Source organism: Octodon degus, unplaced genomic scaffold (assembly GCF_000260255.1).
Source record: "Octodon degus isolate 3935 unplaced genomic scaffold, OctDeg1.0 scaffold00075, whole genome shotgun sequence".
Taxonomy (NCBI): Eukaryota; Metazoa; Chordata; class Mammalia; order Rodentia; family Octodontidae; genus Octodon; species Octodon degus.
Genome location: NW_004524651.1, coordinates 2,669,187 through 2,681,132, shown reverse-complemented (window position 1 = coordinate 2,681,132; position 11,946 = coordinate 2,669,187).

Genomic DNA, 11,946 nt, shown 5'->3' with positions numbered 1-11,946 from the left:
AGATTTTCATGGGGGGGTGGCGCGCCGGGGAGCTAGCTCAGTGGAATAAGCACTTGCCTGGCAAACGCAAGGGCCTGAGTTCAATCCCTGGTTCCGCAAAAACAAAACAAAACAAAACAAAACAAAACAAAAAAAATAGAGTTGCATTGGCAGAACTAGCTCAGCCTTGGGAGCACCGCCCATCGTGTGGCTCGCCAGCCTGTGCTTTTGGTACACAGCGATGGATCATGTGGTGGTTCCTTGAGCTGCTTTGATTTTTTATTAATCTATCATCTTAGTTTCCATTTGCAATCATTATGTTCTTTTTTTTTTTGGTAGAACCGGGGATTGAACTCAGGCCTTTGTACTTGCCAGGAAAGCGCTTATTCCACTGAGCCACCTCCCTGGCCCCTCAATCATTATGTTCTCTGATAACTGTCACAGATTCAGATTCTGAGCAAAATATCAAACAAAGCAATCGTGCCCTCGTATCTGTCCTTCACCTCTTCTTTCTGGGCCCAAGCTGGCCAGCACTCTGCGCTGTGTGCACATGCATATCTATGTGTTAGACTTGTCACTTCCTTTTTCCTTTTTTTTACTTTTGTTTTTGTTTTTGGAGACAGGGTCTCACTACGGAGCTCAGACTGGCCTTGAATTTGAATGACCCTCTTCTCCTTTGCTACTGTCCACTACGGGGCGGTCCCCAGACTACCAGGACAGCAGGTCCATGCTGAAGGACAGACTTAGTCATGCACCTCTGTGTGTGTGTGTGTGTGTGTGTGTGTGTGTGTGTGTGTGTTCGCATAGGTTGGGGGTACAGGTAAATTAGCAAGTGGGATGCAAGTGACCCCTTCACACCAGGGGCAGTTGTAGGGCGCCACACACAGTACATCGAGGAGCACACAGCTGGCTCTGCTGTGCATGATCCCAGGGCTCAGCTTCTGTGTCCACCTGAGAGGTGACATTTTGCTACTGCGCATGGTGGCCTGCGACCAGAAGCTGGCAGCGAGTCCCTATGGGCCTCGCCCAGATATGTGGTCAAGATCCGGGTGCTGGCTCACAGCTCTGTCCTGGGACTTGGCCGTGGTCTCTCCCCGGGCTCTGTGGGGACCTGCCACTGTGCCTCGGGTAAAGCAGCTTTCCACTGTGGCTCTGAGGACAGCGAGGATTTGTGGGCCCCACGCGACTGACAGCAAGCGCTTGCACTGGTGCAACGAAGCCGGGTCCCCAGACCCCAAAGGCCCTGCCCCGCTCACAGCGTCAGGGGCCGGGGAGATGACTCAGTAGAATAAGCGCTTGTCTGGCAAGCAAAGGGTCTGAGTTCAATCCCCAGTTCCGCAAACAAACAAATAAATACATAAAAATAAGAAGAGAACGTAACTAATTGCAGTGTCTCCAACTCACAATGCCACCCGCAGGAGGGAAACACACTGGAGCTGGGACCTATCTGTCGTCCCAGCACTCTGGAGGCTGAAGCAGGAGGGTCTGAAGTTCGAGGCCAGGCCCAGGCATCTTAGTGAGTCTCAGTCTCAAAATCAAAACCAAACCAAATCAAACCCAACCCAACAACACAAAACATCAAAAAACCAAGCCAAAAAGGGGTGGGGACAGGACCCAAGCTTAGCATGCAAGAGCCCGAGGTTCCATCCCACCACTGCCCGCCCCCAGGCACACTTGCACAGAGGGAGCCAGACCCTGGGAGGTGACAATTGCTTGAGGGCCCGGCTGCTTGAGAGAGGCAGGAGATTGCTTGGGCCTGGGCCTTCAGATGCCTGGGAAACATACTGAGCCTTCTCAGAAAAAATGAACTAAGACAAAAACAAAAATGAGTGAAATAGATATTTTCTCTTTTGTTGTTGTAGTTGTTTTGGGTTTTTTGGTTGTTGTTTGTTGCTTTGAGATAGAATTTTCCTGTGTAGCTCAGGCTGGCCTGGAACTTGCTACAATTCTCCTGCCTCAGCCTCCTGAATGTGCCCCCCCCCATGCCCAGTTTGTTAACATTGGCCTGATGTGGTGACACATGCCTGTAATCCCAGCATTTGGAAGGCTGAGGCAGGAGAATAGCCACAAATTCGATGCCAGCCTGAACTACAAAGTGAGACTCAATCTCAAAAAGAGAAAAAAAGCAAAGCAAAGCAATTGTTTTTTCCTTTGGCCCAGGTTTTGTGGTGGGCTGAATGCTGGAGTTCTTCCTAGAACCCTGTCTGTGGGCCAGTTCTGTGGGTGCCAGGAATAGAACTCATAATAGAACTCATGCTTACCAGGTGGCCCTGGCTGTGTAGGGGCTGGTTCTCCCTAGCCTGGGTGGCCGCTGCCTCTGTCCCCAGGTTCCGACAGGCAGGGACTAGCGCGTGTGGGATAGGAGGTGATGAATCTCTGCGGCCTGTCGTGGTGGGGAGACACAGGTCAGGTAAGCGACCCGCCTGCCAGCAAAGTGGCTCGGCTCTGGCCCACCCGCTAGAAGGAGCCTTGGAGGTGGCGTCCCTGGCGGCATGTGAGCAGGCCCGAGGGGAGTGAACAGAGGGCTCTCACGATGAAGTTTTGCTTGGTTGATTTAAAACACTTATGTTTTAATGTTTTCAGGCCTGCTCAGTGCTGGTTAGCGTCACAGGACGGCGGGGCTGCTTGGGGAGGTGGACCCATGTTCCGGCCCTTCCAATCGTGCTGCCTGTCCTCTACCCTCCTCACCCCACTCGTCTCCTTCCTGTTTCTAGAAGTCTGCCTCCTGGTTTGTTGTCCTTATTCCTTTATTTTAATTATTTGCAAATGTGTTTTTAAGGCTTTCTTTCTTTCTTTCTTTCTTTCTTTTTTTTTTTTTTTTTTTTTGAGACAGGGGCTCCCTATGTAGTTCAGGCTGGGCTTGAGCTCACTTTGTAGCCTAGGCTGGTCTCAAACTTGCAATGATCCTCCTGCCTCAGCCTTCCTAGGGTTGGGATTACAGGCATGCACCACCATGCCCAGGTTTTTTAGGTTTCTTATTTAAGAGAAATCATGGAGATTAACTGGCTAGCTTCACTTAAAAGGATGGTTTCTCTTCCCCTGTACATGACACCCTGTTCACAGCTGAGTAGTATTCCATCGCATATATGTACCACAGGCACTGAGGCTGGAGCTGTTGGGAACGGCACCGATTGAAAACTGGGCATGCACACATCGCTACAGCGTATGGCCCTGATTCTTTAAGCAGTATGCCCTGGAGAGTATGGCTGGGTTGGGCGGTATTTCTGTGTTGAGTTTTCCTAGGAGCTGCTACCCTGGGCCCTAGAGCAGCTTCTCACTGTTAGCTTAGAGGCCCTTTCTCCTTCTTCCTCACCAGCTACTCATGGTTTTCTGTGTTGCTGACGACAGCCGGGGGGAGATGGATTCTCAGTGCAGTTTTAATTTTTATTTCTCTGAAACATGTAAATGGTGAACCTTTTTCATGTACTTTTGGCCATTTGAGAAATACACTTGCCTTTGAGAAGTCTGCTGAGTTTGTTCATCCCTGACTTTACAGGCTCCCTGACCCCACTGAAATCTTTTTGCTAAAATTCATTTATTTTGGGGGTTCAATTCCCAAGGCATGCTGAGAAGGCAATTGAGACTAGTATGGTGGTGCACGCCTATAATCCCAGCTCTTGGGAGACTGTACGCAGGCGGATCACTATGAGTCCGATCTAGTAACGAGATCCTGAACACCCTGTAGATCCTTCCCTAAAATAAAATAAAGACAAGTTTCTGACTATATCTGTTCTCTGAGCATTTTTATTTTATTATTATTTTTTGAGACAGGGTCTCACTTTGTAGTCCTGGCTGGCCTTGAACTCTTGGAGATCCTCCCGCCTCTGCCTCCTAAGTGCTGGGATTATAGGTGTGTGCCACCATGCCTGGCTAAGCATTTTTTATTTGATTTTAGTACAGGGCCAGGGGCAGGGCTCTAGTTTCAAATTTCTGCATGTTCTGCAGTTTTCTCAGCACTGTTTGTTAAAGACTGTGTTCTCCAGCACATATTTTTGCTCCTTTGTCAAAAATCAGACAGCTGTAGGTGGCTGGAGTTGGACGCATCTTCTAATCTATCTCACTGATCTATAGTCCAATTCTCCTGCCAGTACCATAATGCCTTTGTTATTTATGGCTCTGCAGCACAGCCTAAAGCCAGGTGTAGGGTTCCCCCACCTCTCTCCCTCCCCACCCCTCTCCTCCTCTTTGAGACAGGGTCTCTCTATATAGCCCAGGCTGGTCTTGAACGCACAATGATCGCCCAGACTCAGCCTCCTGAGTGCTGGGCTTACAGGTGTGTGCCGCTGTCCCCAGCTCGGCCAGTTGATTCTTCATTCCACCGGGCCACGTGCTAGTCTCCCCACTGCAGCTTCACCCGGGAACAGCACTTTTAATTTTTATGCTGGCTCAACTGATGCCTTATTTCCTGAGAGCAAAGTAAGTCTGGTCTCTGTTGTGGTTTTGAGGGGTTCTTGCAAAGGGAACAATATAATACAGGACACATTTTGTAATATTTTATAATGAATCACCCAAAGAATTATATACAAGTGCAGGAAACCTGTGCACACACTAACTACTAAAGCATCCAGCTGAGGGCCTAGAGCTCGTAATGATGCCTTCCACAAGTCCAGCTGGAGGGCCAGAGCCCACGACAAAGTCTCGTGCGGGCTGGCTTTATGGATCTGCACTGGAAAGACCCACAGCTCAGTGGTGGAAGCTAGGAAGTCTGGGCCAGAAGGATGAAGGATCTGTGCTAGCAGGCTGGGGGGTCTGAACTGGAGCCAGGAAGCGATGCTCAGCGTAAGCACCAGAGCTCCCCCAAAAGTACCACGGCATCCTCAGCAACAGTGAGGTCCTGAGCTCTTCCAGTGATGTGGAAAGCTGGGTTCCTGTCAGGAAAGCCAGTGTGGGGCCGGGGAGATAGCTCAGTAGAATAAGCGCTTGCCTGGCAAACACAGGGTCCTGGTACTGCAAAAAAAGAAAGAAAGAAAGCCAAAGTAACAAGCTTCTCCATTAGGCTGAGTAGTGCCTCATCTTCCCCTCTAGAGCCAGGAAGTGATGCTTAAGATGAGGACCAAAGCTTCTCCAAAGTTCATCGGGAAAGCCAGCACGACAAGGTCCTCCAGCGGAACAGCCCAAGAGAACTAGCGGCTTCCAACAGCTTCTCCAAACCGCATCCCTAACAGCATTTCGGCAAGTTCTTCTAGTCTGCCTTTAATGATGCTGGCAACAGGTGGCCTTCCACACCCAGCGCCATGCTGGTTCAGTTCAGGGCCCACTAAGTAGCTCTCCCCCACAGTGACTACATAAAATCGGCTCCCACACCGCCACTTCTCCACGTGCCTGGTGCTGAGACAAAGTACCCAGCAAATCAAAGTGCACACGAAGATGATCCTTGGGTAGGGCTTGGCTGCAATGACTTCGGCATCTACACTCGAGTCTCCCGAGCTCTTGATGAGGCCCAGCTGGGCAGGACCTATGGCCCACATTGTCTGTGTCCCCTGAACTCCAGACTGGTTGATACTTCTGTGGCTGAGTACCCCAGAGGATCCAGAAAACAGGTAGTCCTTCTCCTCCCCGCACTTGCTCAAACTGGGTTTGCTGTAACGGGTACTGGCATTGGGATGGCTTTTGTCTTTGGTTTCCTGCAGTGCCAGGGTGGGACACAGAGCATTGTGTGTGCTCACAGTGGGACTGTTCGCAACAGCCAAATGGTGGAAAAGGTTTTGTCTGCTGGCAGGTGGAGGGTAAGATGTGTTACAGACACATTGGAATATTATTTAGTCTTCAAAAAATGTAATTCTGCTACATACAATATGGGTGAATGTGGATAATGTTGCTATTAAATGAAGCAATTCAGATATAGCAGAACAGATACTGTATAATTTATTTACAGAAAGTACTTAACTAGTCAAATAGAGACAGATTGTAGCCTGGTAGTTGCTAGGAGCTAGGAGAGAGGAGAAGGGCGTTATTGTTTAATGGGTAAGAGTTTCAGTTTGGGAAGGTGAGAATGTTCCACAGGTGAAGTTGGGCATGGTGACAGACAACTATAGTTCTACCCTTCAGGAGGCTGAGGCAGGAGAATCATAGTGAGTTGAGGCTAGCCTGGGCCACATAGCTCAAGGTCACCCTGAGTTAGTAAGATCCTGTCTAAAAAATAGCTAGCAAGCTAGATTTATTTCACAGACTGGGCGTGGTGGCACGCACCTGTAATCCCAGCTCTTGGGAGGCTGTAAACAGGCGGATCACTCTAAGTCTGATGTAGTACTAGTGAGACCCTGAAAACCCTCTAGAACCTTCCCTAAAGTAAAAAAAAAAAAAAAAAAATCATTACCGTAGATTTATTTAGACTAAAAGCAATCCTAGAGAAACATAGGCAAAGCACAAAAAAGTTTATTTTTTAAATTTTTTAAAAAAGTTTCTTACCAATATGCAATGTATTAATTATTGTAAGTGTCATACTAACCTGTTTTGAAATTGTTTCACTGCTATTTTATCGTTTTTCTCATTAAAATGAAAAAATAAAGAAGAAAAAAGAATAAAAAAAAAGTTTCTTACAAAAGAAAATACATGGCTGCAAAGCAACTACAGAGACAGCAGCGGTAGATCAGGGCGGCAAAGTGCAGGGCGGGCTGCTGTGCTATTTCCACGCACTCGGCTGCGAAACATCAGGAAGACAGAGGCTGGAGCTGGGATTCCGAGGAAGCCCCCAAGACCAGCTCACCTGACTGTGCGGCATGGAAGCAGGGCTTGGCGGAAGTGAGGTTGCAGGCTGGAGCCGGGAGGGATGGGGATTGGGATTGGGATTGGACTGCTCCTTCCGGGCCCAAAGCAGCAAGGCATCTGTGACCAAGGCCTCAGCAAACAACCGTGAGCCACAACACACTTTCCTCGCTGGACACGGATTCATCCTAGGTGTGTTATCGTGATGGGAAGCCAACTGATCACTTGTTAGTGCCAGGCCAGGCAGGGTGTGATTCTCATGCGCATGGTGGCGGTGTCATCTGGGGTGACGGCCCGGGGTCTCGTGGGCACCGTTTCTGGAGGTGGAGCATTGCAGACCTGTGCCTGAGCAGTTCCACTCTGCGGTGCATCTGTCACCACTGTCACCACAGTAACACTATCGCTGCTCAAAACAGTAAAAGGGCCGGGCGAAGTGGCACACGCCTCTGATCCCAGCACTTGGGAGGCCAAGGCAGAAGGATCATTGTGAGTTCAAGGCCAGCCTGAATGCTTAGTGAGACCTTGTCTCACAAGTACAATAAACAAAAATAAGTGACACACACAGCAGGCTTCTGTGCTCTTGAGCATGTGTTATGAACAGGATTAGGGTTTGTTCCTAATTTGAGGTCTGACTGTCCCTTCTTCACCCCAGAGGCTTCTGTTGGGAGGCGGCAGATCAATACCTCCCTCGTGGTTTCTAAGTTGCCGGGCTGGGCATAGGGCCGCTCACCCCTTGTGCTGCCCGGAGACACCTACCACCTCTCCTCCTCTGCCTTTCCTGACCTGGCCTGCTATTAGTGACACTTAGGCCCCTCCTGGGAGGGGAAGAAGCCACATACCAGCTTTGTGTGTGTTGTACGGCGGCCTCAGCCACCGTTCCGGGTCTGAGGCTGTGGATTGATTCCGTTCCCCTTCTTGCCCTGTAGCTCAGGCTCAGGAATCACAGCTGGAAGTGGATATGCTGTCTAGAGTCTTTCTTGCTAGAAGCTAGGGAGACTGCCTAGAATCAATTTCCTGAGTCCAAAGAAATATGTATGTTAAGGTCCCTGTGGCAGGAGCTGCCGGGGACCTCTCAATTCCGAGTGGTAACACTGGCTCAGGTCCCCTCAGCTGGGCCTGCAGGGACGGTGGACGCCGGCTCCAGGGACAGGTGATGCTTCCCTCCTGGCCTTTCACCTCCCCGTTATGCCCTGGCTGCTGCTGGCAGAGGTACGGTGCTTTCCCTGGGCACCAGAGGGCCCTGTGTTTGCTCTGCTGCCCCATTTCCCATGCCCTGAACAGTGGCCAAGGTTGGGGTGCTCCTCAGCTTCAGGGAGGTCCTGAAGTGTGGACAAGGACTTCTAGGAACATCCAAGTTCAAACTTAAAAGTGCACATAGTAAGCTGAAGAGATGGCTTGGTGATCTAAGCACGTGCCTGGCAGGTGCAAGGATCCGGGCTCAAACCCTGGCACTACATGCCGAGCCAGTCCTGAGCTGGCCACCAAAACCTAGCATGGTGGTGCGTGCCGCAATCCAGCACTGGGGAGGCTGAGACTGGAGGATCACTATGAGTCCGAGCAGCATAGCGAGACTCTGTACCAAATAAATAAATAAAAGATTAAAAAAATATATAAGTGCATGTAGTGGCCCCGGGGAAGTGCCCCAGAAGAGGGTCACGTCCTTGCTCAGGACCATGACATATCTCCTTTTTTTTGGCAGAACCAGGGATTGAACTCAGGCCCCTGTGCTTGCCAGGCAAGCACTTATTCTACTGAGCCAAATCCCCGGCTCCATTTCTACTTTTGGATTTGGACTGACCAAAACTGAGGCTCAGTTCAGACCGACAGCTCCTCCTTACATGAAGCCCACCAACATTTGTCCAGTGGCATGCACAGTGTGACAGCAGAGGAGAGGAAACGTCCCTCTTTGCTCTGCCTCCTGTGAGCTCCCCTGAGGTACGTTTGCCACACCCTGCTCCCAACTTTGAATTTTTGGGACAGAGTCTCGCGGAGTAGTTCTGGCTGGTTTCAGCGCATGATCCTCCTGCCTCAGCCTGCCTAGTGCTGGGATTACAGTTGTATACCTGTCTTTTTGAGACGGGGTCTGGCTGTGCGGCTGCAGGCCCACTCTGCAGCCCAGGGTGGTCTGACACTTGAAACCATCCTCCTGCCTGAGCCTCCCGAGTGCTGGGATTCCAGATGTGCACTACCATGCCCGGCTTTGCACACCTATCTTTAGAATGATATTTGCATGAGATTTTGGGTCACTATTGTAGCCAGGCTTTGCAAGGGAAACAATTTAATACAGAGCATGTAATTTATAGGATTATTTTAGAATAGTCACCCAAAGAGCCAAGTACAAAAGAGTGCAAGAAACCTCTCTACACACTAAAGACCCAAAGAATCCAACTACGGCTCTGGAGCCCATGACAGTGTCCTGCATGAGTCCAGCTGGAGACCAAGGGCCCATGATGGTACCTTATACACGGTTCATGGATCTGCACTGGGAAGGCCCAAAGGTCAGTGGGGGAAGCTAGAAAGTCTGTGCCAGGGGGGTGAAGGATCTGTGCCAGCAGGCTGAAGGATCTGAGCTGGAGCCAGGAAGCAAAGCTCAAGGACCAGAGCTGCCCCCAAAAGTACCACAGCCACCCTCAGCGACAGCAAGGTCCTGAGCTCCTCCAATGGTGGAGCTCCAATCAGGAAAGCCAGCATGACAAGCTGCTCCAGGAGAAGCAGCAGCTCCGCTTCTCCAGTTCTCCTCTCAGGTGGCCGGCAACAACCCTCAGGCGGGCCCTCCACGTGCAGCACCATGCTGATTCAGTTCCGCTGGGTGTTCCAAGTTGACCATCATTTGGCATCCACCACAGTCACATTTTCTAAACACTGTCTAACTGGGGCTCCTCCACTACCTTAGTCTTATGGCATCGAGTCCGGAAGTCCTAGCGTCCCCACCAGGAGGGAACAAGCTGGGGATCCTCAGTCTCGGGAGCTGAGGCACTGGGGCCACTCATTCTTTGCTGCAGTCTTGTACTTTCCACAGAGACTGCAGAGAGGTGGAGCAACACGCTTCCTGCAGATGAATATGAAGTCAACTAGTATTGGAGCTTGATGTGGCAGCCCACACTGTCATCCCAGTACCTGAGAGGCTGAGGCAGGAGTTCGAGGCCAGCCTGGGCTACATAGTGAGTTCAAGACCAGCCTGAATTGGATAGTGAGGCTATATATATATATATATATATATATATCCTAAAACAACAGCTGCAGCAGCAGCAACTGGAATACATGTCCTGTATTTGTCATCTGATGTTTTTGTGGGTTGGAGGGCTGCTGCTCGGATTCACAATATGTCAATAAGCAGGGGGATGCAAAAGACAGCCTGCAGTTAAACAGAAGAAAGCCGAGTTCTTTAAGGAAAACAGCCGTGCTTCGGTGCGCGTTGATTCACAGTGGCACCTCCCCAGGCGCGCCGTGCAGCTGTGCATCTCTAGGTGGGGCTGCTCCGCTTGGAGGGCCGCCGCTTGCGAAGTGCACCGTGCGTCCCGAAGGGCAGCCTGATGTTTGGCTGGGAGCTTTATATCAAATAAGTCTAACAAGTGGCCAGCGATATGATGAGAACCAGAACCAAACAAAATTATACTCTGAAATCACGGGATTGCAGGGGTCAGAGGGACCTTAGGGACTCTGTGGTAAGAAGCTTTACAACTTTTTATAATGAGAGAAACCTCTTGTTCTGCCACCTTTTTTCAGATATAAAACAGCTAACGGAGGAGCTCGCTGGGTGCGTGCTCTGGTGCCTCCCTTCCTGGCCTCCCCAGTCCCACGATGCACTTTGGCTGCATCCGGGTCTCCCTCCTTCCTATAGCTCAGAGGCCTGCGCTTCTTTGCAAAGGGAAAATGAAGACAGGGAACTCAAGATTGCTGGGAAGTCCAGGCTGTCTGCCTACAAGCACAGAGAGACAAGCTGGGCACAGAGGCACACAGAGTGATCCCAGCACTTGGGAGGCGGAGGCAGAAGGATTGCTATGAGTTCAAGGCCAGCCTGGGCCACATAGGGAGTTCAAGGCCAGCCTGAACTGCATAGCAGATCCTGTTGCAAAAAACAGAAGCAAACAAAAATATAATAGACAATGAGAGCCACATGGGTACTTTTTAGTAAACATTTATAAAACAAATGAAATTAATTTTAATGTTTTATTAACCTATATTCAGCATATTAGCATTTTGTCATGAAATTCATGTTATTTGTTATTGAAACTGTTTTTTTTATTTTTTTTATTTTTTTATACAGCGTCTTGCTACAGGTTCTGGCTTGTCCTTGAATTGACTAGGAGTAGTGCTAGGGCCACTCTCCGGCTTATGGCCATCCTCCTGCTCCAGCCTCCGAGTGCTGGGATTGCAGCCATGTCCCCCCATGCACAGCTTGCTCCCGATGTTGCATCTCCCTTTGGAGGCCTTCTGTCCTGTGCTTAGCACCAGCTGTGGGTGGTGGGGTGGTGCTGCCTGAGCACTCTGCCCTGCGGGGTGCGCACTCACTGGGGGCCTGCTGTCCTCCCTATTTCCTGCTGTCTCTTGCTCTGACCTCAGGCTGTATCCTGGCAGCCATGTCCTTTCCTTGGCCCCTTGGTGCTCCTTTCCATTGTAGGTGTTTTGGGGGCTTCGGGGGTTGTGCCTAGGGCCTCACACTGACTCACATCCCTCACCCCTTTAAACATTTTAAAAATTTATTTTGAAACCAGGTCTGGCTATGTTGTTAAATCACCCAGGCTGGGCTTGAACTTGCAGTTCTCCTGCCTCTGCCTCCCAGGTGCTGGGATGGTGCTGCAGCCCTCGCCCCTTGGACCCAACCTTTGTGTGCAGGTGGCAGCTGGGTACAGCTTAGGGTGTCCCTGGCTCAGGGTCTGGGGCTCACTCTCTTTGTCCCTTCTTGCAGTCCAGGTCTCATGGAGCCCCTTTTCCTCCTGTTTTTTGCCCTGCAGAGCCAGGTGTGGGGGAGATGGGGACACAGGACATGTTTTCCCTTCACCGTTGGGCAGAGCCACGTGTCCAGTTGCTGGACTCGGCCCCGAGTGTCCTCGGGTCCCTTGAGGTGGTGTTTGATTGCCTTCACTGTAACAGAAAGCACGCCCAGGCCAGTTCATGATCAGGAACGGCCAGGGAGGCCACTCTGGGCGGTGACAGTGATGGATGGGCCTGCAGGAGGCGTGGGGTGCTGGGCAGAGGTTTATTTAAGCGAGGCTGATAAGGCCCGAATCCCAAGCAGCAGGACCTTAATGGGCTGAGGGA